The sequence below is a fragment of the Sceloporus occidentalis genome, unplaced genomic scaffold (assembly GCF_023333645.1).
Source record: "Sceloporus occidentalis isolate IW3139 unplaced genomic scaffold, rSceOcc1.0.p SCAF_8, whole genome shotgun sequence".
In the NCBI taxonomy this organism is placed as follows: Eukaryota; Metazoa; Chordata; class Lepidosauria; order Squamata; family Phrynosomatidae; genus Sceloporus; species Sceloporus occidentalis.
In genome coordinates, this window is record NW_028316988.1 from 12,066,277 (window position 1) to 12,094,016 (window position 27,740).

Sequence of the window (27,740 nt, forward strand, 5' to 3'; positions counted from 1 at the left end):
ACACATATTTCCAAATATTAAGTATCTGAAAAAAAGTACAGTATGCCCAATCTGGAAACCCAAAGCGGGTGGTGTTTGCTCTTTCCTGTCCAACTGTTCATAATTCATTCCACATCCACTAGGAATGAAGAGGCGTGAGGAAATGGGCACATCTCCCCAAATCCTGTCTCCCCATCCCCTACAGATTCTTCCCCATCCTACTACACTTATGACACATCACCAAGTGTCACATGCCCACATGTAGACTTCAGAACTGACCATTGCAATCTTGAGGACTAGAAACATGCTTTTAAAAGCTTTCCAATGCTGGGTAAATGGGTCCAATACAAAAGAAAAGTCCAAACTGTCTTGAGGTTGCCAAAGGTGGGGTGAGGAAGCGCTTTAAGCAATTGGAGGGAACAAGCACCATGGGGCAAATGGTTGGGTTCAAGAGGGCTCCTCTTTGGCCCTTTAAATAGCAGTAATTGCTTCAGGGAGAAAGGATAATGCTTCTGAACATTTCTATATCACCCTTCATTTCTTGCAAATGTGCTGGTCTTTATTCAGAGATGGGTAAGACATTCTTTTATGGCCAGTCCAGATGGCACAAAAATGTGTAAGATTTCAAGCTCTCCAGAACCCTTCATCCAGTTGGGTGAAGCACATACACACAAAAAGTAGAGGATTGGGGAGGGAAGAAATGTACAAAACGCTGGATGTTTTGGCTCTGAGGGTCAGCAGAGGAGGACTCACTCCCAAGATGGAGGTTGCAAAGTGGAAGAAGAAGAGCCTTGGTCTCTTTCACATGATGCAGTTTGATCCTGCTTTAAATCTCATACCTATGACCAGAGCTGATAAGAGTCTGGTCTACAGCCCTATCTGAACAATTAAGTATTATTCGCAACTGATGGTTTCATAGAAATCAGGGATCCAAAGCTTGGTCACCCCAAGAAAGGTACCAAAATGGGTTCACCATTGACCCTGGAGAAAGAAACTGCCTGGTGTTGCTCCATCTGACCCCTCAATCCGTCTGAGCTTCTCTTTTGCATCTCAGCCTCTGGTGGAAGTGGACCACCAAAGTTCCTTTGCCCTTGGTGTTACTGTTGTACCTCCGTATGGGTCCCTGCTCTCTCCAAGACCCATTCCCCCCACAGTACTCTGAGGATAGTAGTTTGTCTCTTGGAAGACAACAAAATATAGATGGAGAGATGGGTCTACTTGACACCTAGCTTGAAAGCAGTCCATGTGGAAAGGATCTCGGGGTCTTAGTAGACCATAAGCTAAACAGGTTGCATTGGTTTCTGGAGTTTACAGTCGAGAAATATATATAAACACTTTTCCAAACTCTAGTTTTCAGCAAACGGTGGGGTGAGGGTTGCTGCCTCCTTCTCTGAAATGACCCCTTGGAAGAGGGTTGACAGGGGCTCTTTTGTTAGCAGGCTCCTTGGCACATTGATGGATGGCGGTGGCTGGCCAAAGGCTTCCTCTCAGGCTGCGCTGGACGTCCATCTTTGCTTTCTGGGCCATTCCTGGCCTTGGCTGCAAGTCAGGCTCCCTTCTGGCAGAAGCGCCTGGCCTGAATTGGGAGGACAGGTCCTCCGTGAAAAGCATAAAGAGGGAGGCTGTGTCTCTCAGGCCGGAGCTTGGCCCTGGGGAGAGACCAGGGGACTATTTAAGCATGGGTTTATTCCTATAGCTTCTGCCAAACTCTCCTGCAAGTGGAAGGGATAACCTGGGAGACAGGAATTAGAGAAAGTGGTCCTTTTGGCCTCTGCTCCAGAGACTAGAGCAAGAACCAATGGATTCAAATGACAAGAAGAGTGATTCCAAACATTGGGAAGACCTTCTTGAGGCTATAAAGCTGTTCAGTAGTAGAATAGACTCCCTCAGAGGGTGATATACGCAATTTTTGTAACTGTGAGCGAAGGGTGGAAAGAATATTTGTCTTTACCCTTTCCCTGGATGAAAACTGGGATTCCCAGCTGTCAGGAAAAACGACAGATGAGTGAGAACTTTGCACACTTTTCCCTTAGTATATTCAAACATCCTGAAATGTTCTTATTCTGCATAGAAAAAACATTTTGGGGATATACCTCCTGCTTTCTGTGCAGAAAACAAGTTTCCTGTGCAAAAAGCCATTTCCTGTGCAGAAAACGGGGTTTTTTTGCACAAACAAACCCCCCCACACCACACACATTTCTTTCCCTTCCTCAATGCAGAACAATTCCTCTACAACACTTTAGGATGTTCGACTACTAGGAGGATACTGCAGAGGAGTATTCATTTTCTCCCGCAGTGGGGGAAATTATTCGTCCTTGTATGCAAAGGTGTAATTAATGTTGCACAATTAATACACAACCCGGTTGTGGGCTGAGAGCGGTCTCCAGTTTGGCCACAGCTTGGCAATGGTGAATTCCAGCTGCAGCCCCTGAGCAGAGCAGTCAGTACTGGAGCAGTAACTTGCTTTTAATTGGTGCTGTTTTATTAAGTGGATTGCCTTCATTGCCATTAAAGCAGATGGCCACAACATCCATCCATCCGTCCGTCCTGGTTCCCAGGCTTTCTTTCTTTATCTTAGGTATTTTTAACCTCACGTCTTTTCCATTGCACCCTCAGGGTCCCTTGGAGAAGCTTATGTAAAACGGATGCAATCAATAAGCCTGATCAGGAAGAGCTGCTATTCAATAGACATCAATAAAACAGATAAGAGCACAGCAGCAAATCACACTGAGAGCAGCACTGCAACCAAGAGGCAAAAAGTGTTTCGATATTCAGCGTTCGATAAGTCTTTCCAAACAGCAAAAGATAAAGCTTCAAAAAATGTAAAAACCTGAGCATTTAAAAAAAAAGGCCTCTCAGTTGCAAAAAAGGAAAAGCAAGGAAGGAAAATGAAAGGGAAATGAAGCTTTAGGGAAACCAATCCAGAATGGAAAATGCCATAAGTAAATGGAAATGCCCCATGAATGTGGGAAGGGAACAGGCTGCAGAGGAAAAATGACTTATCTGGGCTCCATCTGGGATTTAATGCTCACAACCTTGAAGGTCATTGCCAGGGGCTGGCCCTGGATCTCAGGTCTTGGCCTGGAAACCTCGGGGCATGGGATGGTCCTGGAGTGGCAACCCTACGCACAACTGGAGCAAAACCCTAGAGACCTTTGGTGGCCAGAAACCTGGACATCTTTGCCATCCTTTTGCTCACAAGTTACATTCCCAGGTGGGGACTGTGCGTATGTGGGGTTTTACCTTGAAACTGCTCCCATTTGTCCACCATTGTCATCCTAGCCCAGCTTTCTTCCCAAACCTAGCCCCCCTCCAGGAGGCTGGGGATGGTGGGAGTTGCAGTCAGACAGCTCTGGAGAGATTGGGGAAGACGGAGTGGTCTCCCCTTCATTTCCCCCCAGCTCACATTTCTGTATCATCCACACTTCTCCAGAACGAATTTCTCTTTGGTTTCTTCTCTTTCTTTTCCCCCAAAAGCCCCGAAGGGTTTAATTCATTGTATTGATCCCATTTCCAGAGAGTCCTCTTCGTGCCGGGATCTAATTTGGAAGGAAGTGATTCTTAATTATTACGAAGCTGTGCAGCAGACCTCCCCAATTGCGGTCCTTGTCAAGATGGCTTCCCCCCCACCCCCTCCCCACTCCCCAACTTTCCTTTTTGCAGAGATCACTCTGGGCTCCACAAATGTCCTCTCAGCTCTCAGCCAATAGTTAAATGGATCTTGGAAAGGAGACAGCGGCGAATTAATTAATCGCATCAAACGCTTTCACCGAACAGGTTGCTTTTCCCCAGGCCTCTCACCTTTCCCCTCCTCTAGCAAACATTCATTTCTAAGACCAGAGCGGAAGAGAGCACTAAGCCAGGGCCCCCTCAGATATGTCTTCGGAGCAATCTGCTCTCTTCCAAAAACTGAAAGGGACGGCAAGGTACAGAAGCTCACCTGCCATCAGTCACAGAAGGACAGAGTTGGAAGGGACCCCAAGGGGCCATATAGTTCTACCCGCTCCTGGTACAAGAACCCACAGCTAAAGCCCTCCAACCTCAGTTTGAAGGGCCCCAAAGAAGGCAAGTTTGCCAGGTGGGCCTTGGGTCCCTTCCCACTCTGTTGTTTTATGAAAGGGGAAAGGACTTCTCTTTCCCTACGCCATGCGTTGGCTCATGAACAGCTTTCCTATATCTTCCCTGCTTTCCTCCCCAGATCCTTTTCCCCCTGAAAAAGAAAGCTACAAAATCTGTAGCCGTCCCACATTGAACCCCTTGACACGAACCCAATTTTTACCATAAGGTACATAAAAGACAATAACATGAAATGCAGTAAGCACATAACATTTATTAATTTTTTAAAAAAGTAACTCACAGCTCTCTACCCAAGTACCCAAGGTTTATACATAACCTCACTCATATATATATGAAGTACAAGATAGCCGTGTGTGTGTGTGTTTCTGTGTGTGTGGTCCCTTGGGGGTCACTATCTATCTATCTATCTATCTATCTATCTATCTATCTATCTATCTATCATATGGCCCTTGGCCAACCTTGGCTCAGTCATTAATTAGAATGGAGACTGCAGTCAGGAAATCAGAAGAAGACTTAGGACTTGGAAGGGCAGCTATGAAGGAACTAAACCAAAGTCCTGAAATGTAAATATCATTGAATACTAAAACTAGGATGGTCTGTGCCATCGTTATTTCTTTGTATGGTTGCAAAAGCCGTACGGTGAAGAATGCAGATAGGAAGAACATCAGTTTATGTGAAATGTAGTTTTGGAGAAGAGTTCTGCTTCTTTAGGGATTTGCTTAAAAGGCTTGGAAAGGTAGAAGGAGATAATAAGAAGAGAGGAAGACTGTATTCCAGGTGGAAGGACTTACTCAAGGAAGCCAAAATGGCTGAGGTTAAGAGGACTTGGAGGTCTCTCGTTCATAGAGTTTCCATAAGTCAAAGTTGACTTGATGCCCGTGAAGATTTGCGTATAACAAAACTGTCCATTTGGGGAGGAGGACTCTTACATTTCTTGCATTGTTGCCTGGTCCAGACAAAGGAGGAGGACTCAAGGGCAGCCTGAAGGTTGCTTACTTTCCCGTAAGACATCCACCTCCCCCCACCCCTTTTTTTTTTTTGTGGCATCTGCAGATCTGCCACCTTTATGGGACTCTTTGGCGTGACACTTCTCCAACCAGAGAGTTAATTACCGGCCTCTAATTAATGGCAGCCTTAGAAGGGGATTGTGGAACAAGGGGAGGGAAAAGGGCGGATTGCTGGGAGGAAACACTCATTCCTCTTTCTACATTTCTGCCTTTCTACCATTTCGGCGCATGGTGAGCGGTGCCAACTGGTTCCATTAAACATAAATAAATCCAATCACTGCCCAGTTCTGAAATGCTAAAATATTCAGCATAATTTCAGGATTTCTCTTAAAAGCTTCTCTGTTTCTGCAGTAATTAGAATTCTCTGCTAGGTAGCTGTATATACATCCCCGAACTAGCAGACTCCGGATCCCCCAAACTCCAGATCTCCCAGGCAGCATGGAGAGTGGGGGATGCTGGGAGGTGTAGTACAAAAATACTCTACTGCAAACTTTCTTACATTGTCCTGGTCTCCTTGACATAAAATGCATCTGTGCCTTAGAGTTGCTTCTCAGGCTTACAGCAGCCCCATGGACTTCATAGGGTTGTCATAGCAAGGAATTTTCAGAGGTGGCTTTGCCAGTTCCTTCCTCTGAAACAGAGCCTCCAGTACCTGGGATTTCTTGGTGGCATCCCATCCAAGGACTAACCAGGGCTGACCCTGCTTAGCTTCCAAGATCAGGTGGGATCTGGTGCTTTGAGGGCATTTCGGCCCCTTGGCACAAAACAGGCATACCTAATTGTTCTTTGCAGGCAAGTACCAGAGTGAACCAACAGCACTCTTGACTTGAATTCTCTCTTTCTTGTTTTCTGTTGGGCCATTTCGAGGCGCAGAAGCAGAGGCTTCTGGGAGCACAGATTGTCCCTATTGTCAGCTTGGAGTCAGAGGCAGATTTGAACAAGGCCCCCCTCTGGCGTTACACAGCTCCCCTCGGCTAGCATTGTTGTGCGTGTGCCAAGGAGAGCAAGTGGGATGGCGCTGGAAGCAAAGCGCAGGCAGCCAAGAGCCGTTCTCATTTGTAAGCACCACCGAGTCTGCGAGATTTGCGTCCGCACAAACAAAGGCGGCCGTATGCACCGAGGAGGCCTAAAGGGATGGAGAAAGGGAAGGCAAGTGTCTATGCGTGTCTGCGTATGCATGCACAGACGCACACTCGTGGCCGGCTTACCATACACAAGTAGCGAGGCTGGCAAGGAATACTGTGGCCACCATATTCACTGAGCTGAACCCTCCTAGCAATGCCTCATTTAATGGGTGGAACGCCTTGCCACAAGAGAGAGGTCTTCAAGGTACAGGAGGGTAGGTTTTGGTTGAACATCAGAAGAAGGGACTTGTTTTGGACTTGGTTAGATGATATACTACCAAATAGCCAATGGATTTGAAGTCTGCTCATGTTTTTGACCATGATGATTGTGCTTGGAATATTGGGATGTTTGTGTTTACCATACTTTTGAAATGTGTAAGACAGAAATTAGAAAATGTGATTAAGACCAAGGCAGCCACTCAAGTTTGTGCTATATTCAATTTGCAAACCCAAAATAGAATGTTGGAACAACAATACTATAACTGAATGATGATGTTATGCAATAAGATAACAACAACAAACTTCCCAAACTCCAGATCTCCGGTTATAGCCTTATGTCACTTTTGATCTCTCAGGCCTTAAGTTTGACTCTTTGGCCTGCATTTCTGGGCCTCTCAAATTCCTTTCAATGCAAGTACCTTTATTTCTACAAACTACATTTATATGCATACTAAATATGAAACTTTAAAATCTTCTACCTCATTTTGAGGGTAAAGAGAAGTTTGCCGGTGGACCTGCAAAGATGTCATAGCAGTTATAGAGAAATGGATCACTGTTTGGCTTGCTGTTTCTGGTCTTTTCTAGGGGTTGGATTAAATTTTTCCAACCTCACTCCACCTATCCCCACAATAAGGACTGATGCAGTGTAGTGATTTAAATTTTAGGACTACGGAAGACCAAGGTTTGAATCCCTACTCAGCCATGGGAAAAAGCCACTGGGCAAGTCCCACTCTCTCAGCCTCCGAGGAAGGACAGAGTGGCAAGTCATGTCTGACCAAATCTTCCCAAGAAACCCCATTGTAGGTTTGCCTTAGAATCCTAGAGCTGGAAGAGACTCCAGGAAGGGCCATCCAGTCCAACCCCATTCTGCCATGCAGGAACTCTCAACTAAAGCATCCCCGACAGATAGCCATCCAGCCTCTGTTTAAAGGGTTGCCATAAGGAAGCACAACAGCCAGGTTGGGCTGAACCCATTCTCCCCAACTATCTGAGGGACTGAGTTTGCATCCCTGCCACTGGGGCAACCCAGTGTTCTCCATCCTTGCCATAGAGCTCACGGAGGCTACCAGCCTTAGTCAAGAAAGACAGCTTTTTCCTTTTGGTGATGGGAGGCCACAAGATATGAGAGTTGGGTTCTGAGGTGAGCATGCCCCTTCTACTCTTCTTCACCAGGCGGATTTCTCCTCAATTTCCCTGGAGCCCCCTAAACAAAACCCAGGAGCACTCATTGCAACACATCCTGTGGACTTGAGGCCATTGCATCTCTGTGCACGCGTCTCTGTCCGGAGCATCCCTGCGCCTGGTGGCATTGCCGTAATTGCTTCTGTACTTCTTACAATTAGCTGCAAAACAGGCGTCTGCCGCCCCTGACCTTTCGGCGCACAAGCAAAGGCCTTGTTTGGATGTCCTGCTTAATTGCAAAAACCCCGTGTGTCACTGCTACCAATCTGGAGGACACTCCTCTCCAATGTTGTTGGCTGTAATTGGACAAGACCTTGCAGTGTTGAGGGGGGCAGAGGTCTGGGATTGCAGTGGTGTTTGTGTATGTTTGTGTGTGTCTGTGTCTCTGTGTGTGTGTTTCCCACCAAGGCCTTCCGATCTACTGAAGGGGGACTCTTCTGCCTTTCATGGAAAATGGGAGATGAGAGCTCATGCTTGATGTCCCTGACATTTGCCACCATGGATTCCTTGGACGGTTTGGGCCCTTTGGGAAGGTTCTGCCATTTGTGGCTCTTACAAGGGTGGCTGCAGGTTTAGGATGTCCAGACACAGACAGACAGACAGACAGACAGACAGACACACACACACACACACACACACACACTTCCATTATTGTGAACAGGTTGCTCTATTGGGTGTGCAGTGAGCCACAAAAGAGTTCCCATCTGGGATATCTCCCCATCCAGCATCTCCCACTTTGGATATGGTGTCTCTTGGGAGCCCTTTTGTTGTGTCTTCCTGCATGGCAGGGGGTTGGATTAGATGGCCCTTGTGGCCCCTTCCAGCTCTAAGACTGGATGATGCTGTATCTCTCCAGTTTTGGAGACACAGGAAGGTGTGCTTAGGTGGTGGTGACATCCGCTTTCGCACAACTCACGCCATCCACAGATGCTCTCTGAATCCTGCCAGAATGGGTAACTCTTTGTTGTGACAACATCCATCTGCAAAGGAAGCCTGCAGAGCAAAACCTTGCCTTTGCCTGTCTCTCCTCCAGTGCAAAGTTGGCCCAGGCACACAGTCCGTTCCGTCAGGTTGCAAAGAAAAATGTTTGACTCCAGTCTGGAACAGATGGCTGGATTCGCCCCTCGACTGGATCCCAGAAGCCCACAGGCTGCAGGCGCAGGTTTAAGATTGCTTTCGGTATTGCTGGTTTTGTGTGTTTTGCCACCTTGAGTTCCCTTCCAGGGAAATATATAGGGTATAAACTATTTATATATGAGATAAACAGTAATAAATGAATAGTCAGGTCTGGCTCCCTCTGGGAGGAGGCTGCTGGAGACTCATGAACGTTTTGTAACATTTGCACATTCATTGACAAATCCGCAGTGTGAACGGTGGTGAAACCATTAAAAAGAGAGGCAAACCTCACCCGCCCCACATCAGATCCACAAAGGCAGATGACACTCAGAGGCCAAGCTTGGTTCACCATGCCTCTGATTCAAATCTGTGCTTCTTTACATGTAGTTCAGAACCTAGAAAGGTTACTTCCTTTGGACTACAGCTCCCAGAATTCCCTAGCTCAGCATGGCCTAGCATGGCTGCAGTTCAAAAACCACTACCTTTTCCATGCTGTGATGTATCGTCTCAGTCATGACAAGAATCAGGACCTATTCTGCACAAACTTCACATATGGTGTTTCTGCATAGGAAACAGCATTTATTTCTGAATGGAAAGGCAAGCGATGCTATTTTCTATGGGAAACAATCATGTGCTATTTTTGCACAGAATAAGTTTGGATCTATAGCGTTTTATGTGCAGAAAATAATATTTTTGTGCACATATGCTGTTTTTGGCTGCAAATGTGCCATTTTCTGTGCTAACCAACCATGTGTGAATTTTGTGTAGAATAAATCCCAAACTGCAAAAATTCTCATCGATCCAGGCTTCTCCTTTTCAAGATTTCTTGACACTTGAGAGACCCATTTTTGACCGTTTTCCAAATATGTTCATGTTCTTTCTATCCCCAATATGCACACACAAGGACCGCTATCTGTTTGGCCTGCCTTTGCATGCATCCAGAGCAGCATTCCTTTTCAACTGGCAGGCGCATGGGCCAAGGGCCGTAATTCCCACCTTAATTTATGAACACACTGGAAAGAGCTGTTGGTTTCAGTGTCAGCCCCTGTCTCTCTCTCTCTCTCTCTCTCTCTTTTTCCCCTTCTGCGTCCGTCTTTCTGAAGCACTTCCAAGATGCTCTGGGCTGGCATGTGGATGAGTGGCAGCAACCCCCTTTGCTACTGTACATGAGAGATTACATGCCTCCCTGCTTCTTCCTGGGCCTTTCAGTGCCTCCTCTCTCCCCCCACATTGCCCCCAGGGGAGCCTCTTCTGCAAGACACATGCACTTGTGCGGCTCTTATCAAGCTCTCGGCAGAAACACGCCACATGTGCCACCACCGCCTCCCTTTCTGCCAGGGACTCTCCTGCAGCCGTGGGATCATGCCTTTCCAGAGCAACGCGTCACGATAGGATTTCCAAAACCCTTTCTGGATCCTGATACAGACCTCAGGGTTACCCCCACTCCACCAAAGCAGTCTTGGGGTTCTCTTTATCTTTCCTCCTTGCCATCCCTTTCATACCAGTTCTGGGTCTCCATCCATGAACCTTTGTTGCAGCAAATATTTCTTTCTCTTCTTTTCAATGATCCACTCAGTGGCTGAAGTCCAGCATCCTCTCAGTGTAGTGTGAATATCCATATGTGGACAAATACAAGAGCAATACACAGTCTCCATACAGAATACAATCTCCATGCAATACACTATCTCCATGCAGAATAGCAACAGTGTGTGACACATGTGAATGACTGCACAAAGGCAATGTGCCGTGAGCAACCACAATGTCTAATGTATAAACATAGTGTTTAGCATGGCTTGTATGTAGAACGTCACTTCTGTCGCTGTCAACAGACTATGCCTTTTGCTCTATGGTGAATCATTTGCCCCACCTGCAAATGTAGTGCAGCGTACACAGCATATGTTCCCAACTAAATGCCAGCCCAAACCTCCAACGCACATATACACACACCTCTAATCCCATCCCGGGCCTCTGACCCCCTCAGCATTACAACGTCTTGTCAAATTACATCTGACAACACAGGATTTTCCTACAGACTAGTAGCAGTCCCTTTCCAGGGTGGGTTAGGGTCTCCCTTAAGCCCCTTTATCCCTCCATTTCACCATGATCCTTCTTTCACTAGTCCTTCCTTCGCACCCACCTCCTGACCTTAAGCCCTATTTCACCATAGAAGTAGTATTCTCTAAGGCAGTGATTTTGGACTCCAGCTCCCAGAATCCCAGACTATTGGCCAACATGGCTGAGGCTTCTGGGAGCTGAAGTCCAAATTCTCTGAAAGGGCACAGTTTGGAGACCACTTCTGCTCTAAGGCATACGATTGTTATCTCCATGCCCAGCAAGGGAAGTACTGGGATTTCGGCTTCCAGAGGCATCCCAAGTCTTGGCCAGTTTCACTGGACTCCAGAAACACAATGAGGTGAGGATGGCATGACTACTCTACCCGCTAGATTTCCATCTCAAGGAATCTATCTGTTCCTAAGCAGAGAGGCACATCGCTTGTCATTAAAACGGAGTGTGAGCACATGCCAGGTTGGACACAGAAAGGTAGGCTATAAAAATAACAGGAGGAGCCCAAGGCATGTTCATATATATATATATATATATATATATATATATATATGGAGAGAAGGGAAAGCTTGTTGTACAAAGGGAGCCATCTCTGGATCAGATGCTCCAGGAAACACATTGGCGTTACAACTCTATGGCCGCTTGGTGCCGGGAGGCAGGAAGGCACAGGTGTGTTGAACAGGAGAGCATTGTTTTTAATAATGGATGGTGACATTTCCAAACAAAGGAGGGCGGCTTCAGGGCCAGCGGATGGTGCTTCTTTTATCAGATGGCCAGTTGCCCCCTGAACTGGAACAGCCATCCCCAAAAGGCAATGAGTAATTTACAATGGGGAGAGAGCAAGGAGCAAAGCCGGGTGGACCATTAGGCAACCAATACATATATATGCATACTGCAGAGTGTTTTTTGCAGGGTTTTCGGGCTCTGTGGCCGTGTTCTGGAAGAGTTTATTCCTGACGTTTCACCAGCAGCTGTGGCTGGCATCTTCAGAAAACGCTGGCCTTTGTGTTCTGCTAAACTGGTGGTCTCCAAACAGTTTAGGGGACACTGTGCTAAACCATCCTGGGCATAAAATGCTGTTTGAAAACACTGAAATTCTGGACCATGCCAACAATTATCAATCAGATTAGGATGCACAGGGAAGCCATTGAAATCCACAAACACTTCATAAACGGCTAAGACTTTCTCTGTCAATATGGCACAGTGTCAGACTTCCCAGTGTCAGGGTTGGCTGTGAGCAAAATCCACCGTGTACAGAGACCGAAAGGAGAGAGCAGAAAAGAGGAGAAGGCAAGTGGACGCTCTGCCTCTTAAGGCCAGAATAAGATGGAGACCAATTAAATTTGCACAGATGGCTGAGCAAATGTCCAACACGGAGTATTGTTCGGTCCCCATCCAGACAGGATTGGTGTTAAAAGCAGTGACCTGAATGTGAAATATTGTTCAGTAAAAGCTCTCCAAGAAGGAAGGAAGGAAGGAAGGAAGGAAAGAAAAAGGTAAGAATGAGTGAGAAGGAATAATGTCTGCATTTTTCATCAGGACTACTTTTAAGCAAATTCATCCTCCCCTTCAAAAGGTTCCTGAATAGACTATTCTCCGCTACGTACAATCCTGACATTCAGATCGTGAGGAAAGTGATTTCTTTTCTTCTTCTTTTTTGCAAAAAGGAGAAAGTCAATACAGAGCCACAAATAACATTTGCGCACATCAATATGCCAGTAATTTTTATTATCCTACCTGTCACCAGATAATACCTGAATGAAAAAGAAGAAAGAATCCAAGAATTCTTATCAGAGCTTAGAAAAATTGGTTAAAATACTGATCTGGAATGAGAAAAGATAAAGATCTGGAGATGATGCCGACGCTGATGATTGACTTTGCAGTAACTTGCAGAAGGCAATGAAACGGGGGCGGGTGGCAGTTGACATATTATATATTACCCTCTGGGTGCCCCTTTGTTTCCACTAGAGGTTCAAAAGCCAGGCCTGGATGACCATTTGGAGATACAGCTGGCCCTCCACATTTGCAGCTTTCACTTTTGTGGACTCAGTTATTTGTGGTTTTGATTAATATGTTCTCTCTAGGGATCTCTAAGTCTTCAAGCGCAACTCTTCCAAAAGTTTACCATAGAGTTGCACTGGAGGACCTAGGTTCCTAAGAAGACACCTCTCTAGGCGTTTGTAGGTCATCCAGCATGATCCTAGGATCAGCTTCTGGCAGATGTTGACCATAGAGTTGCACTGGAGGACCTGGAGATTCCTAGAGAGGTGTTGGCTTAGTGGGTTTTTATTTATTCATTCATTTAAAAAGAATGGTGTTTTTTAATTTGCATTTTTCCACGTTCACAGGGGTCCTTCACCCCAAACCCCAGCGAATATGGAAGGACTACTGTACACCTGTTGCATAAAATGTGGCTTACTTTGCACGAAGAACCCACAAATTCAGAGATAGTAAGTTACCCATCTTCTGCTTCCAATTTCGTATATTTGGGTTCTGCGTTGGCTATCAGGTGAGGTCCATGTCTACAGTCGCCTCTTGGGTTGCTGGAAGAATATGCTTGAGATGAACAAATAATCGGCCTCACAAAATCCAAATCAGTCACTCTCCTACTTCTTGATCCTAGGCCAAATTTTCCAGCAATCTTTGTTTCTGCTGGTTCCTACTTTTGCATCCCAGTTGCCTATGGTTTACAAGAAGTTGTGTTTTGCTGTGTGGTCTGTATCCTTCTGGACTCCAGCGCAGGATCTTTCAATGCTGGAGAATTTGAGTTACATCCATTTATATCTTTCCCCGATTGTAGAAAGCTAGTCTGCCAGGATGAAGCTTTGGCTTGGTTTAGTGCATTACTGAGAACTAGGATCTTAGCCGGCTGAGTTGATTTGTCGAGTAATTTTGTCTAGTTGTCTTGCAAAGTACTAATATGTGTGCGCGCATTGTGAACCCATCCTCACAGAAAACAAACAAACAAAAATATCCTGGTCCTTCTCTTCATTCTCTGAAGATTAAAATGTGAGCCAAACTAATTACTTTCCATCGAAAGCGCTTCATCTGCACAAAGGGCTCCTCTCCCACCCCAACGGCAGAGTAAATTGATTTATAATCAGCCGTTAATTCTTTATTGCCTGTAATCTGCAGAACCTACAACGCCAGGAACGCCTGCAATGGAGTGTCCTGGAAAGTGTAGTTGCAGGGAAGAGGAGGAAACCCTTGGGAAATGGAAGGAAGGTGCCACCCAAAGGCCCACAGAACCTACAGTCACAGACGCAAAGGAAGGGAGCACCCCAAAATTCGTTCCCTGAATGAAAAAGGCCTTTCTCAACATTTGGGGAACCCAGTTGGGTTAAGAACAACACAGAGGGGCAGAATTTTGTACAGTTTTCTCCAAAAATTGACACATTAATTGTCATTGCAATTGCAATTGGGAAGTTACTCTGTGCAGAAACACATGTGGGTGAGTTTTCTATGTCTGTTTAAAAAAGATACAACCCCCCCCCCCAAAACACCCACAATTTTCAGGAATCACCATTTTGTGCAAACCCCACACATGTTTGCATCCTCTGGTGTCCATGTGGAGGGCTGAAAATGCCCAAAGAAAAGAAACAAAACGAGAAGCGGTCAGGAAAAATAATACACAGTGCCTTATCCACTGATTTTTTTTTATCCACAGATTCAAGCATCCATAGCATCCAAAAAAGTATAAACTACAAAAAAGCAAACCTTGATTTTGCCATTTTTTGCTCTGCCATTATATTCAATGGGACTTGAGTATCCACGGATTTTGTTATCCACAGAGGATCTTGGAACCAAACCCCAGCAGATAACAGGGTCCCACTCTGTGTGTGTGTGTGTGTGTGTGTTTAAAAGTTAAAGCTGGGAAGGGGGGGCTCTTGCAACCTATTCAGATGGTGAGTTGCTGTTGTTGCAAGTTTTCAAGATGGTTCATTCATCCCTGGCAGAGGTAGAAGAATTGGATTTGGAGGGTTTGGAGGGCCAGAAAAGCAGCCTTGTGTTGGCCACATCCAGCTCCCAGGCCATATATGGCCCACTCTTGGAATAAATACGCCTTCAGAGGAGAAGTTTCAAGAGGAAAACATTGCTGGAGAGAAGAGGGCCGCATGCTCCTTTCCCCTTGGCCCTTCTTTGGAGGCTCCTTGAAGCATCCAAGATGCCTGGCTCTCGGTACATGTGCCACATCTCCAGCCGCAGCTCTCTCCACATGTGCGCCACCTTCCCGCGTGCCCCGCAAAGAGCTCTCCAGTGCAGTAATAGCTTTCTCATTACTGGCGGTGCTGGGGGCATGGCCCTATCGTGCAACAGAGGCAGTGCCAAAGGAGGCAGGGGCGAGTCTTCCAATCAGCCCCTGGCACTGAGGTCGCGCCAACGCTGCGCTGAGGAAAGGGCGACGTTGACGTCTCATACGAATTATGCAAATCCAGCCAATTGCATGTTCTTGACCTCTAAGCTTTTAACTAGCCTTTGCAGCATTTATTTTCTTCCTTGCAGGGAGTGGGGAGAAAAGCACATCCATCAAGCAAGATCAGTCCTTAGGAAACAGTTTTTTGGGGAACATCAGTGTTCAGAGGCAGTCTGCTTGGTTCAGAATAGCAGCTGGTGGAAGAAAGTGGTGACCCTTCTGTGTTGGCTAGAGATTGGAGAAGTTGGTTTGGGGATTACAGCTCAAGGAAGTAAATTTGGGGGGCTTATAAAGGTTTTGGGGCACTGACCATGGATGCTCTTGCAAAACCCAACCAAGATTGTGTCTCTTGGAAACCAGGCCTTATGAGGATTGACTGGGAAATGCGAATGGTCAGCCTGGAGGAAAGAAGACTGAAACGTGACATGATAACTATCTTTAGATGTCAGAAGGGAGAAGATGCTCATAACTAGGACCAACCTAATGGCTTCAAATGACACTAAATTTCCAGATGATCAGAGCTTTTCCACATCAGAGGATGGTGGACAAATCTCCTTCTTTGGCGGTCTTTAATCAGAGGTTGAAGGGAGATACCCAGATACTCCGAGGGCTTCAACTGAGTATTCCTGCATGGCAAGGGATAGACTACATGGCTCTTGTGTTCCCTTCCAACTCAACTTCCTAGGAACCTGCCATTTTTGAGGGGACTGGATAGCATTGTCAAGGCGCAAAGCATACCGTTTGTGCTCCCCTCCTAACTTCCAGTTGGCGCATTCTGAGGAAATGGCAATTTGCAATTCTTTTTGAGATGGGATGACTATCCTTGCATGCCAGGAGCTGGGAAGGCATACAGAAAGCCTTTTCTTTGACAAGACGTGCCTTTCTTTTCTTTTCTTTTTAAGAAGCAAGATGTTCCTTTTCTTTCCCTATTTTTCTTTCAGGTTCTTTTCTCTGGCTCCTTTTCCTTTGATTTGTCTCTTTGTTCAGATGTAAATGAGTCACTCTCTCTCATTCCTTCCATCCCTCCCTATCTCCACAAAATCATCTCCGAAGAGAGATCCTTTTTGCTGGACAAAAGGGATGGAGATCAATGGCAGCGGAAGAGGAGGAAGAAGTGCTGGACGTCTCTCTTGCTTTGGCCTTTCGGGAGGCCCAGATGCCGGGTTCTTCCAGAGGGAACCCAGATTCTGGGACCTGTAGTCCAAGATGATGATGATGATGATGATGATGATGATGATGATTTCCCCTAAGCTCTAGCTCTCCCTTACTGGAAATGTGACCTAGATTGTTTGGCCCTAAATCCCACCAAGCCATCCCATTGAACTGACTGCTAAATGCTAAAAAGCAACGTTTATGTAAGTCCCATGAATTCAATGGGCTTACTCTAGCTCAGTTGCTTCCCAAACTTTAGTCCTCCAGTTGTCTTGGACTTCAGCTCCCAGAATTCCTGACTGCTGACCAAGCTGGCTAAGGCTTCTGGGAGTTAAAGTCCAAAACACCTGGAGGACCAGAGTTTGGGGATCATGGCTCTCTGGCTGGTTTGGCTGATTGGATTTTGGCCGTTGTGTGCTATGAATTCCCCCAGGGACTTATTTCGCCCGCCTGGCGGGAGAGTGATCCATGGTTAGCATCACAGAGGAAAGATTCAGAAGCTTCTGCTGATACAGATATTAGAGACAGGAGCAGCTGCTGTGTCGATAGACGGGGACATTTCATTGCGCAGGTAAATTAAATCTTCTTCTCATTCCATCCTTGGCCGCCTCTCTTGCACCCCTCTCCCATCATTGCTTCCAATACCAAACTCTGAATCGCTATGAGGTTTTGAAATGCAGAAGCGTAGAAGTATCATATAACTTGGCAGGGGTGCAATATCAGGTCCGGGTTTTTTGCAATATAGCTTCGCACGTCTCCTGAAAGAACTGGCTGTGAAGCCTGTGAAATTTGTCTTTGGATCCTTCTTATCCGGGAGGTGAAACGCTGGTGGCAAACTTCACACTGATACAGATATATATATATATATATATATATATATATATATATATGTGTGTGTATCAGTGTGAAGTTTGCCACTATATATATATATATATATATAGAGAGAGAGAGAGAGAGAGAGAGAGAGAGAGAGAGAATATATGTACTAAAGTAAGGGCATAATCGTAGAAGAGGAACAATGAAGGAGAGAGAGAGGGGCTGGAGGGCTTTATTCTCTGCGAGAGGCATGGCTTTTGTGAAATAAGGCGGATGTGGAGCACAGAGGTGAGCGAAGCTGAAACCCTGATCTGAAACATTTCTTCTGATTTTGAGATGATGAGAGCTAGCCGTCTTAAAGTCCATTGAGAGAAAAACCAAAATCCAAAAGCATCTCAAGGAAGCTTGAAGAATAACACGTTTTATTTGGCATCAGCTTTCATAGACATCAGTGCAGACTCTCCGGTTGCAATGGACGCCGTGATGCCTTTACACAATGTGACCCATGGCACTGCATAAAGGGCAGAAATCATCTCAGGTGTCTGGCCACTGGGCAGAGTGAGGCAGGCGCCTCAAGTGCTGGGAGGCGGCAGTAGGCCTCACCTTCTTCCTGCTGGCCCCCTAATAAGTGACTCTTCTGCCTTCATGCGTGGGGCAGGAGGCTGGCACAATTGCCAATGTTACAAGGAAGAGCCAACCACTGCTCCAGTTGGGTTTACTTATCTCCATGGAGTAGGAGAAGGTGCCATCTTGCTTCATGCCTTGGGTAGCAAAGTATCTTGGGACAGCCCTGGAAGCTCTACAGAGTGATTAGCTAGCCCAATAACTAAGGACAGGAGGCAACTGGGATTTGCCGAAACAGAATTGTCCTGTCTCCCTTTTGCTTGAAATCTTGCTCCCTCCTTCCTTCCTTCCTTCCTTCCTCTGGAGCATCCTTCTCTGGACATCAAATGCATCTGAGGAAGTAGACTAGTCTATGAAGCTCATGCTGCCAACTTCTTTCTTTCAGTGAGTCTCAAAGGTGCTACAAAATCTCTCCACATACTGTTTCCACAGACTAACACGGCTATATCTTTGACTTCTCCAGACATGTTAGACTATTGTGCCCATTGCCTTCACCCAACACAAGATTGATGGGTGTCATAGTCCAACACACACACACACACACACACACACACACACACTCTCTCTCTCTCTATCTGGGGGGAGGATGCTCTGTTTAAAGTGCCCTTGTCTGGTGACAGCGCTGTCTACAAAATAATAGTGCATTGTTTGTTGTGAACACTGCAGACGCTCCAGGGCAGAAAGCAAGAGCGGAGACCTTGGTTTTGCAAACAGGTTCTGTGACCCATGCCAGGTGAAGGGAGGGATGGAGTGGGGAGGAAGGGGAGCAAGAGTGGGGATGTTGGATGCAGGTGAGGAAGAGACGCAGAAGGTCAAGGCGGTGTCTGCAAAGGGGTCCAGATCAGAAGACATCGCCCATGGGCCAGAGCCAGGCAGCCCAAGGATAAGACAGGCCAGGCTGGGGAGGGTTGGATGTCTTGTGTGACAAGGCACGGCAAGGCGGTTTCGTCATCGCTCTCTCCGAACCTGTCAACAATGAGGAGGAGGCGGTGGCAGTGGCGGCATAGTTTTTGAGGGCGGGTTGTGGAATGATACCCAGCAGCATGTGCAAAGTTACACAGGTGTTAGGCTGAGGAGAAATGGACCCTGGGTGCTTGTGACGTTCTCCTCAGATAAAGCGGTGGAAGATCAACCTGGAGGAAGCCTTCCCTTTTCTTCCCCTGGGAGCCAAAGACACCTTGAGGAATGTGCTGGAGAGGACAGCCCTTCCTGGGCCGCAAGGTCCACCTGCCCACCAGGTGCTTTCTCTTTACCTTTCTCAATGTTGTTCTCATGCCCTTCTCCCAACCTTAGTGCTGTGACTTTGCTTTAAAGACAGGTTGCTTCCCAGTCCCTTGGTCTGTTTATTTGGAAGTAAGTCCTGCTCTGCCAAATGGGCTCCGCTCCTAGGGAATGTTTATGTGCAGGATGGTTGCAAAGTTGGGTGGCACAGAGAGGGCCAAAGTCCAGCCGTTGACCAGGGTCTGATCTGAGCCCAACCTTGGAGCTTGTGTAACCAAACTCAGCAACAGATTGGCTGTAAGCTAGGCTTGGAAGAGTGGTGCTTTGACTACAATTCCCAGAATCCTGCAGTCGGCATTTGAACTTTCATCCCTTTAAAGGACACATTCTTGGGAGGAGAAAGTGATCCAGGGATCTTGGTCCTCATGGTTGCATCTGATCTCCTGGATCAGAGAAACCTCTTTGAGTAATGTTCCCAGCAAGGCAACAGCAGGGGAGGTTGGCGGCTTTCACACATTATCTGGGGGGAAAGAACAAGGCTATGGTGGGCTCCAGGAGGCTCCCTGGGCAGGCAGCCTCCTGAGACCTTTCTTGCTGGAGAAGGATATTTGGCTAATGACTCCTTCCATTGAGGCAGAATGAGCGGAGGAGGGAGGCAGAGGAGAACGTAAGGATCATCCTTCTCCCTGATGGGGAGGCAATTCATTGAGAAGACAAATGCAAGTGCTCTGTGTATCGGAAAGTGTAGGATGGGCGGGAGATAACTAGAATATATGAGCAGGGGAGCATTCGGTGCAGACCGACTCGGCCTGAGCCAGGCCACTCGAACCAAAGCAGCCAAGCCCTGGGGGCTGGTCATTCCTGGCCAGGAGGAATCCCCTCTCAGCCACCTCCAAAGGCTGGACTCTGTCCTTCCAAAATAGATGCAGCTGGAATAGATTTGTTTCAAAGTCTCAGTAGATTCACCAACTTGCTGAGCTGGGAGGCACCAGCCACCACAGCAGCCCAATCCATTGTTTGTTGGCGGTCATAGCGGTGGTTCCTCTCCACCCCTCCTGTCTACTTCAGCCCTCTGTCCTGCCCCAAGGTTGCCTTCTATTGGCTTCCCAGTCCTCCGGGGCCAATTTCGGAGGGCCCCTGGGTGCAGGTTGGAGGGGGTCAGCCCCTCCTGGTTCCACTGGATCTCCCCATTTCACCACCAGAACCCAATTGGTGGATCCTGTCCATAGAGTGGGAAGGGGAGCCTGGAAGCAGTGGTAGCTGGTGGTGAATCTGCTCTGGGTTTCAGCTTGGTTTGGGTGTTTGACTGGATACCAGGGTTCAATTCCCCGCTTGGCCATGAAGGCAACTGGGTGACCTTGGGTAAGTCACACTCTCTCAGCCTCAGGGGAAGGCCATGGCAAACCTCCTCTGAACAAATCTTAGCAAGAGAACCCCATGATAGGATTGCCTTGAGGTTGCCATGAGTAGGAAATGACTTGAAGGCACATAAAAACCAAAAATCCATAGAATCATAGAGTTGGAGGGGGTTGCAAGCACCATCTATTCCAGCCCCATTCTGCCATGCAGGGATCCACAATGAAAGCACACCCAAAAGATGCCCAGCCAACCTCTGATTAAAGACCTCCAAAGAAAGAGCGTCTCTTACCCCTAGAGAAAGTCCATTGGCATTGCATTGTCAAACAATTCTTACAGTGAAGATGTTCTTTCTAATGTTTAATCTTATTCAAATCCACTGGTTTGTGCTCTAGTCCCTGGAGCAGCAGAAAACAAGCTCACTCCGTCTTCTTCATGACATCCTTCCAGATATTTAAAGATAGCAAGTTGTTATTCCTTCAAGTTCCCTGTCTGCTCATGGTGACCTCATGATTTGCATGGGCTTTTTGTTATTCAAAGAGTATTCAGCAGAGCTTTGCCAGTCCCTTCCTCTGAAAGAGAGCCTACGGCCCTCAATATTCATTAGTGGTCTCCCATCAAAGTACCAACCAGACCTGAGCCCTGCTTAGCTTCCAAGATCAGGCAGGATCTGGTGCCTTGAGGGTATTTAGGCTTGTGGAGTTGAAAGCAAAAGCTGGCAATGAGATTTCCAACAGGATTGCCAGAATAAAAGCTGAAGAAGAGGAAATTTTGGAAGATGTTGCTTGCAACACAACCAGGAAAGAGGCAAGGAGCACCTGCTGAAATGCCCTCTTCTAGATATATGGGCCCTTTGCACATTTCAGTCTTGCAACTCTGTCTCTGCCATCCTTCAATCCCAGCATTTTGCAGAGACCAGGATGAAAACCTACCTGACAGTGTTTTAAACATACACAAAGAGTAAATGCACAGCTGAAGGTTTCAAAAGGCAGGAGGAACCTCCTGGGACTAAAAGAGGAGCAGCTGAGTTACCCTCCTGTTCTCTTTGCATTCAAAGCATGCCGACTCTTCCAACCTTTTTCCACAGAAAGATGTCCCCCTCCCCACTTTCTTCTCCTTCTCCTTCTCCCTCTAACCTGCATTTTCTCTCTCTTTCTTGCTCTCTTTCTCCCTCGGTAATTATATTCGGTTGCAAGCAGCTGTTCTTGGTTAACAAGTGCCTGTATTTTCGGAAGCCAAAGTCATGCATTTAAAAAAGAGAGAGAAACCTGTTTGGTGCAAACTCTCAGTGACCTTGGAAGATAGTGGAGGCTTCTCCCCCTTTCCTTTCAGAGAGATTCGCAGGGACTCTGAGTTTCCCCACTTGAAAGAGGAGACTCTGGGCCTTTTTACGGATTCATCCATCTCTCATTAGAAGAGCAGCATCACTGCCTTTCAAGTTTGAGTTTTTAAAAATCCAGATTTTAGTTCAGTGGAGGGAGAAGTTGCCTCCTTGTGCTTCTGGAAAGTGCAAGGAAGGCGGTGTTTGAAGGCCATCCAGGATTTTCTGAATTTCTGATGACTCCTTGCCGACTGGCATCCGGGAGGCAGGGCTGCGTTTGAAAAAGAACATCACCTTCACGTTGAAACCTGGAACGCGGTGGATGTGATCTTTGAGCAAAGTAGGAATCGAAAGTCAGAAAGCTAAGGGACTAAGAGGCCTAGAGATGGACAAGAACCAGGTTTAGTGGTCATCAGAAACACCAAGCCAAAGGGCATCAGCCCACAGATGTTGCAACCGTCCCGATTTGGTGCTCTGACTGTCCTCCCACTCGACAATGTAAGAAAGGATAGAATATTTTAAAATCTGTTTTCCCACTCGGTTCTGTTGCATCAGCCCTTGAACAAAACCCAAGCATTTATTTAGGATAGGTGACTTGGGGAGGGCCAGCCATCAATGATATTCAAATGGAAGTTCAGGAAGTCCTGCCTGAGCTAAAACAAAATGCCTTGGTCCCTGTTTTTGATGCCTGAGGATGGAGCGGCATGCGCCCTGCTCCTGGTTCAAGATGCATGGTGCCCAAAGCCAGGCAAATGATTTTGGCCCAGGAGAAAGGAAACCCCACAAATACCTCTTGCAGTCTCTGGCATGTTAAAAATAAGACAAGTAAAGAAAGCAACCCCCTTCTCCTTTCATGGCACTACGCTAGGTCTGCTCCCTGAGGCAGTCGCTTCACTCTTTTTCATGATCGGTGGGAGACAGGTGGGGATGAAAGCTTCTTCCTTTATTCCAGAATCCCAGCAACCTGATGCCCTCCAGTTGTGTTGCATTAATCATGTTGATTTGGCTTATTAACGCATCGTCCCCTTTATCAGCAAGCAACAGAGTGCCTTGAAGAACATGAAATTTGTATACATAATGACACAGCCTCTGGATTTCTGGTGGCGTCTTACGCATAAGTATGCAGAAGTGGCTGAATGTTTTCATCCTACGTAGGACATCCATGTTCATTGCGATGGCCAAAACAAGAGTTGCACATCTGGAGCTACACTAAGAGAGCATGACTTGCCCAAGGCCACCCAACGGGTTTCCATGGCTGGTCAGGATTCAAACCCTGACACTCAACACTCAAAATACAAAGTCATGCTGACTCTAGACACAGCGTATAGCCAAGCAGATGGATAGTCCAGACACAGGGAGCTATAAACACACACACAACAATATCTCATATCTACAAATATAAATGGGACAGACTTATAATAAAAGCTGTCTTTGCACCGTAGTAAATTTGCAGAATTGTTTATAAAAAGGAACACATTACCGAATAAACAGTACTTACCAGGAGTAAACCATAAGCAAATGGCCACTCCCCGTCATTTCTGCAGTAGCAAGTAAAACAGGCAGTTGTGCAAAAATACCCAAACCCTAACATCTGTCCCTTTTGCTACCACTGACATTATCTTTAACCTGCTGTTTTCAAGCCACAGTGAATGGCTGGGAAGGCCAAACAGCTCCTGCGGATTCTGCTCAATGGGATCTGTCCCGATCTCTGAGGTGTGGGCATCCCCTGCTCTTTCTGCCCTTGCCCTGGATAACATTTCACCCTGTTGTTAGGAAATGTCCTGCTTGGAGAAGTCCCACAAGAACAACCCAGCCCTTCCCATGGGCCAGATTTAGCCTCAGCAGAGCAGCTAGGCCTCCCACATCAGACCGACCACAGGACGGGCCTTATAATTTCCATCCGTCTGCAAAAGTCCCGTCCCACTCTTTTCTCTGCGGTGAAACAGCGCTGAGGCTGCAATTTGTGCAAACCTGACTTTTCCTTCTCAAGGGCCGGCCCCGGGCGGGAGTACGGGACGCCCTGTTCTCTTGGCAGATGCTGAGCCTTGTAAGCCAGGCCTTGGGCCGAGCAATGATTTCAGGGATCCTTGCCAAAAACCTGTCTTGACAACCTCCGGAGAGTGTGAGGTGGAGTTCAAGGCATGGCTCTGTATCTCTCTATGTGCGCTGTGTGCATATGCACTGTTTGATTTCTGCTTCCTTTGCTCACCCGCTCTCTTGGTCTTCCTTCGCCATGCAAGGGGTGGGTTTCTCTATGGAGACCTTGACTGGGAGAAGAGATGGTTTGCAAAGAGGAGGGCTTCCCAGTTCACGCTACATCTGTGAACATAAGCACTCAGAGAAGCACTTTTTAGGGGTCTTTTGAAGGGTACGCTAAATGTGCAATTGGGAAAAAACAGTTCTGTGGCCTCAAAACCAGGTCATGTGCATTTGGAAAAATGGGAGAGCCATTAGATACCTGGAGTCTTTGTTCTGTCTAAAGTCAGACGGCTGCTCCCATGTCTGTGGGGCAGTGAATCCACTCCAGGTTTTAATCTTAATTTTAATGAAGCTGAATTCTGCACATGCACCCAAAATAGGTTCAATGTTTTGGAGAGTTCTGTCTCAACTAACTGAGTACTAGACTAACTAAAGAATTGTATCTCCCCATCATAGGCCTGTCTGGTGAGGACACAAGAGACGGGGCTTCTCAGTAATAAAAGAAAAAGGATGGATTTTCCACCCTTCTGGCATGGATGCCACGCCCTGACGCGGGTTAAGTCTGAAAGTGACAGTATTTGTCAGACAAATAGGAGAGGCATGCTTTTGGAAAGGGAGGCATTTTGGCAGTGCAAATTTGAGAAGATAGCAGGAAGATATGTGTGGCGCTAGGAGTGAGCTTTGCATGGGTGCCAATGACCATTGGGTTGCCCCGTTAGCTAATGAACGAAGAAGGCTGGTTTGTCAGTGAATTGTTGCCGCATGGGCCATTGGAAAAGTAATGGTGCAGAATAATGGCAGAGAAACTGCCACCGCCACAACGGGGTAAGCAAGCATCGCAGCAGGTTTGGCTTTTGGTTTTGCTTCTAAATGCGGGGAAATGCTCCTGTTCCTATACGTTTGAAGTCAACTCCAGCTTCCACTGACCCTCTCCTGAGGTCTCTTTGGCCAGGCTTACTGTTCAAAGGAGGTTTGCCATTGCCTTCCTCTAAGAAAATGTGATTTGCCTGAAGCCATCTAGTAAATGTCTATGCCGGAGCAGGGATTTGAACCTGAGTCCTCCTACCCTCCTAGTCCAGTAGTCTAAGCACTATGCCAAGCCTGCCCTTGTGTTACATGTCTTCAGGTTTATTCCAGTTTACAGAGCATCTCCTACGGTTTTCTTGGCCAGAAGAGGTCTGCCACCATGGGATTTCAGGACTGGATCCCAGAATCCTAGTCCAGCACTCAATCCACTTGCGTCACGCAGGAATAAGAGCAATTCAAGTCTTTTGACATTCTTCTTTTTCAGTGTTCCTGTCAAAGGCTTGTTTATGGATGAGCGAAGGAGGGCTTGAAGGAGAGGGGCTGCTCTTTCTGGTTACCAACACTTGGCAGAGAGGCTAGCCTTGACAGTCCCTTTGGCTCCAAAGGGCATCCTCCCCGGTTTGTGCCTTTTCTGCCGGCGGTGGCTGCAGCTCAATCCTTGAATTATTCAAAGCACACTTGACCACCACCAGCGACTTGACAGAAGCTGCACAGCGCACACAAACCACAAACCGCTTCCACCGCACAGGAGCGCAGGAAGGAAGCGGTCCATATTACTCTGAAGTGTTATTGATGGTGATGATCCAGGCTTTTAAGGCTCTTTCTCAAAATGGTGGGGACTGAAGCCTCAGCATGCCAAGTGTGGGCCCCGGCTCTTGCAATGGCCAGACCCACCAGAGGGACAATTTGGGAAAATCCATGTTTCCTATGCCTGGGACTTGGACTATGAATGCCTTTGAGCATGTACGAAGTGCATCTCCAGTCACCAGTGGGTTCAGGAATGAAGGGAAATGGCCTGGAAAGGTTGACCAGAACAACTTCCATGTTGACGGTTGACCTCAACCCAGCTCTCTATCTCTCCCTGCTGTGTGCCTTGTTTTGGAAAAGAAGCAACCACAGCCTTGTTGTTGTTGTTGTGAGTGCAGAGCCTTTGTTGGTTTCCAGAGATTAATTGATGCCAAAGCTGAAAATCCATGTGTCTGTTCAAACTTGAAAGTGTCAGTTCCATCTCTCTTCCTGCTCTTTGGCTTTTGGTCACTACCAGGGTCAGAAACAACTACAGTTCTGGGATTTACAGGCTTTCAAAAATGAACTCTAGCGATGAAGGAGAATGGATGCCCGGCTGGTCCAGCTCTCCAGCCTTCCTCCCTCTCTGCCCTCTGCATCGTTTTGGGCACAAATGTTGCCCTCCTTGCTGAAAAACCAAGGACCTCAGATGAGGCCAGGCAGAGAAGGCAACCTGCAAAACAGAAGTCTATGGAGACGAAAATCCTTCTTCAGCGATTAAAAGGCAGGATAATAATGACAACACAGTGGCTATTTTGCATCTGTTTTACTTCTTTGAAAGGTCAGCAAGTGAAGCAGGGTTGCAACTGGCGAGAGTCTTTCCAGTTCATCTGAGGCAAGACCTTGCTCCCTTTGGAGGCAAGAAAATCAGTGGCTGTTCACAATCCTTTTGAGGTCCAATGCGCCTCGTCTGCCGTTCTTGGAGCTGGCCAGGTTTGGAGGAAAGGGTGGCAAAAGCGGGCCTCCTTCCCTTGCCTTCTTGCGCAGGGGCCTTTGGGCCTAGGTCTGGTGGAAGGGAGTGCCAATGCTGGACCAGTCTCTGCATGCAGAAGACCTCCCTTTGAGTGGAAGGACTTCCCTTTTGCAAAAGGTTTGGGGCCATCCTTGGCCAGATGGATTTATAGCTTGACCCAAACTATGAATACACCGAAAGGCCCTGGAAGGCCTTCCACTCTCCTTGCTGTCTTTCCAGAAACAGATATCCGTCTATCTATCGATATTGAGTCCTTTGAGAATGGGATTTTGTAGGGGAAGCAGGTCTTTTGTGAAGGGCTGGACTTTTGTTTGTTGTTCCGAGTGGCTTGTGTTTAACATTGTTTTAACATATTGATTGACTGTTGAATTGCTTGGTAACTTTTGTGGCAGGGAATGAACTTTGGGGCCTTCAGGAAAAGGCAGGCTCCGAAGAGAGAGCAGGGGGTGAGGAGCCAGGGGCTGGCCTCCCTCTCCTCCTGGGCGGCTCAGGCAGGCCTTCTCCCCAAAGGAGGCTGCCTTCCTTGCCTCTTGTTTCTGCCCAGAGAGGAGGGCTTTGGAGAGGGAGCCCGAAGGAGGCCTCGTCCCAGCGAAGCCCAGCTGAACCCAAGAGGCAAAAGGGGGGCTTTGGCCGGGCCTTGAGGGAAGGGCCTTCCCTGTCTCCCCTTCAGCAGGAAGAGGAGGAGGAGGAGGAGGAGGAGAGAAAAAGGAAGGAGGAGGACCAGGAGGAGGAAGAAGGCAAAGAGGAGGGAAAGAGGAGGAGAAGGAGGAACGAGAGGTGGAAGAGGCGGAGGCGGAGGGAGAGGCTGAGGGGCTCTGCCTCTGAGCCGCTTTTGTCTCCTCCTTCCTTCCTTCCTTCCTCGGCCTCGGCGTTGCTGCTGCTGCTGCTGCTGCTGCTGCTGCTGGTGCTACTTCCCTGGGGATCATCCCCCCAAGAAGAAGAAGAGCCCCTCTTCTAAGCCGGGGAGGGAAAGGGGCAGGGATGGGGGCCGAGGGGCCAGGAGGCGCCCCTTCCTCCCCTTTCCTCCTCCTCCTCCTCCTCCTCTTCCTGGGAGACCCCCGAGGAGGACTCCCTTCCGATGCTGCTGCTGCTGCCCAGGTAGGTGGGGGGGTTGGGGGGTGGCTGCCCCCGGAGGAGCCTGGTGCCTCTGCTCCAGGGCCCCCTTCCATCGCCTCAGACCAGATGCAAAGACCCCCCCCCAAAAAAAGGAAGCCCCCCTCCCAGGGCCAGAAAGAGATGGCCTCCCCTGGGAAGGGCTGCTCTTCCCTGCCTCCCTCCCTCCCTTCCCCTTGGCATCCTGGGA

At 47.6% G+C, this 27,740-nt stretch overlaps 1 protein-coding gene across 9 annotated transcripts in view; it reads left to right on the plus strand.

Moving 5' to 3' along the window:
• Positions 1-27,740, plus strand: part of LOC149307933 (disabled homolog 2-interacting protein-like) — a 142,621-nt gene that overhangs the window by 59,141 nt on the left and 55,740 nt on the right. Inside the window, exon 1 of one of the 9 annotated variants that reach the window (XM_089534653.1) lies at positions 18,978-19,012. The exons of the other annotated variants lie outside the window; for them this stretch is intronic. The gene's annotated coding sequence lies outside the window, so the exon portion shown is untranslated. Of the gene's footprint in view, positions 1-18,977; positions 19,013-27,740 lie in introns of those variants that run through there. 9 annotated transcript variants of the gene reach the window in all.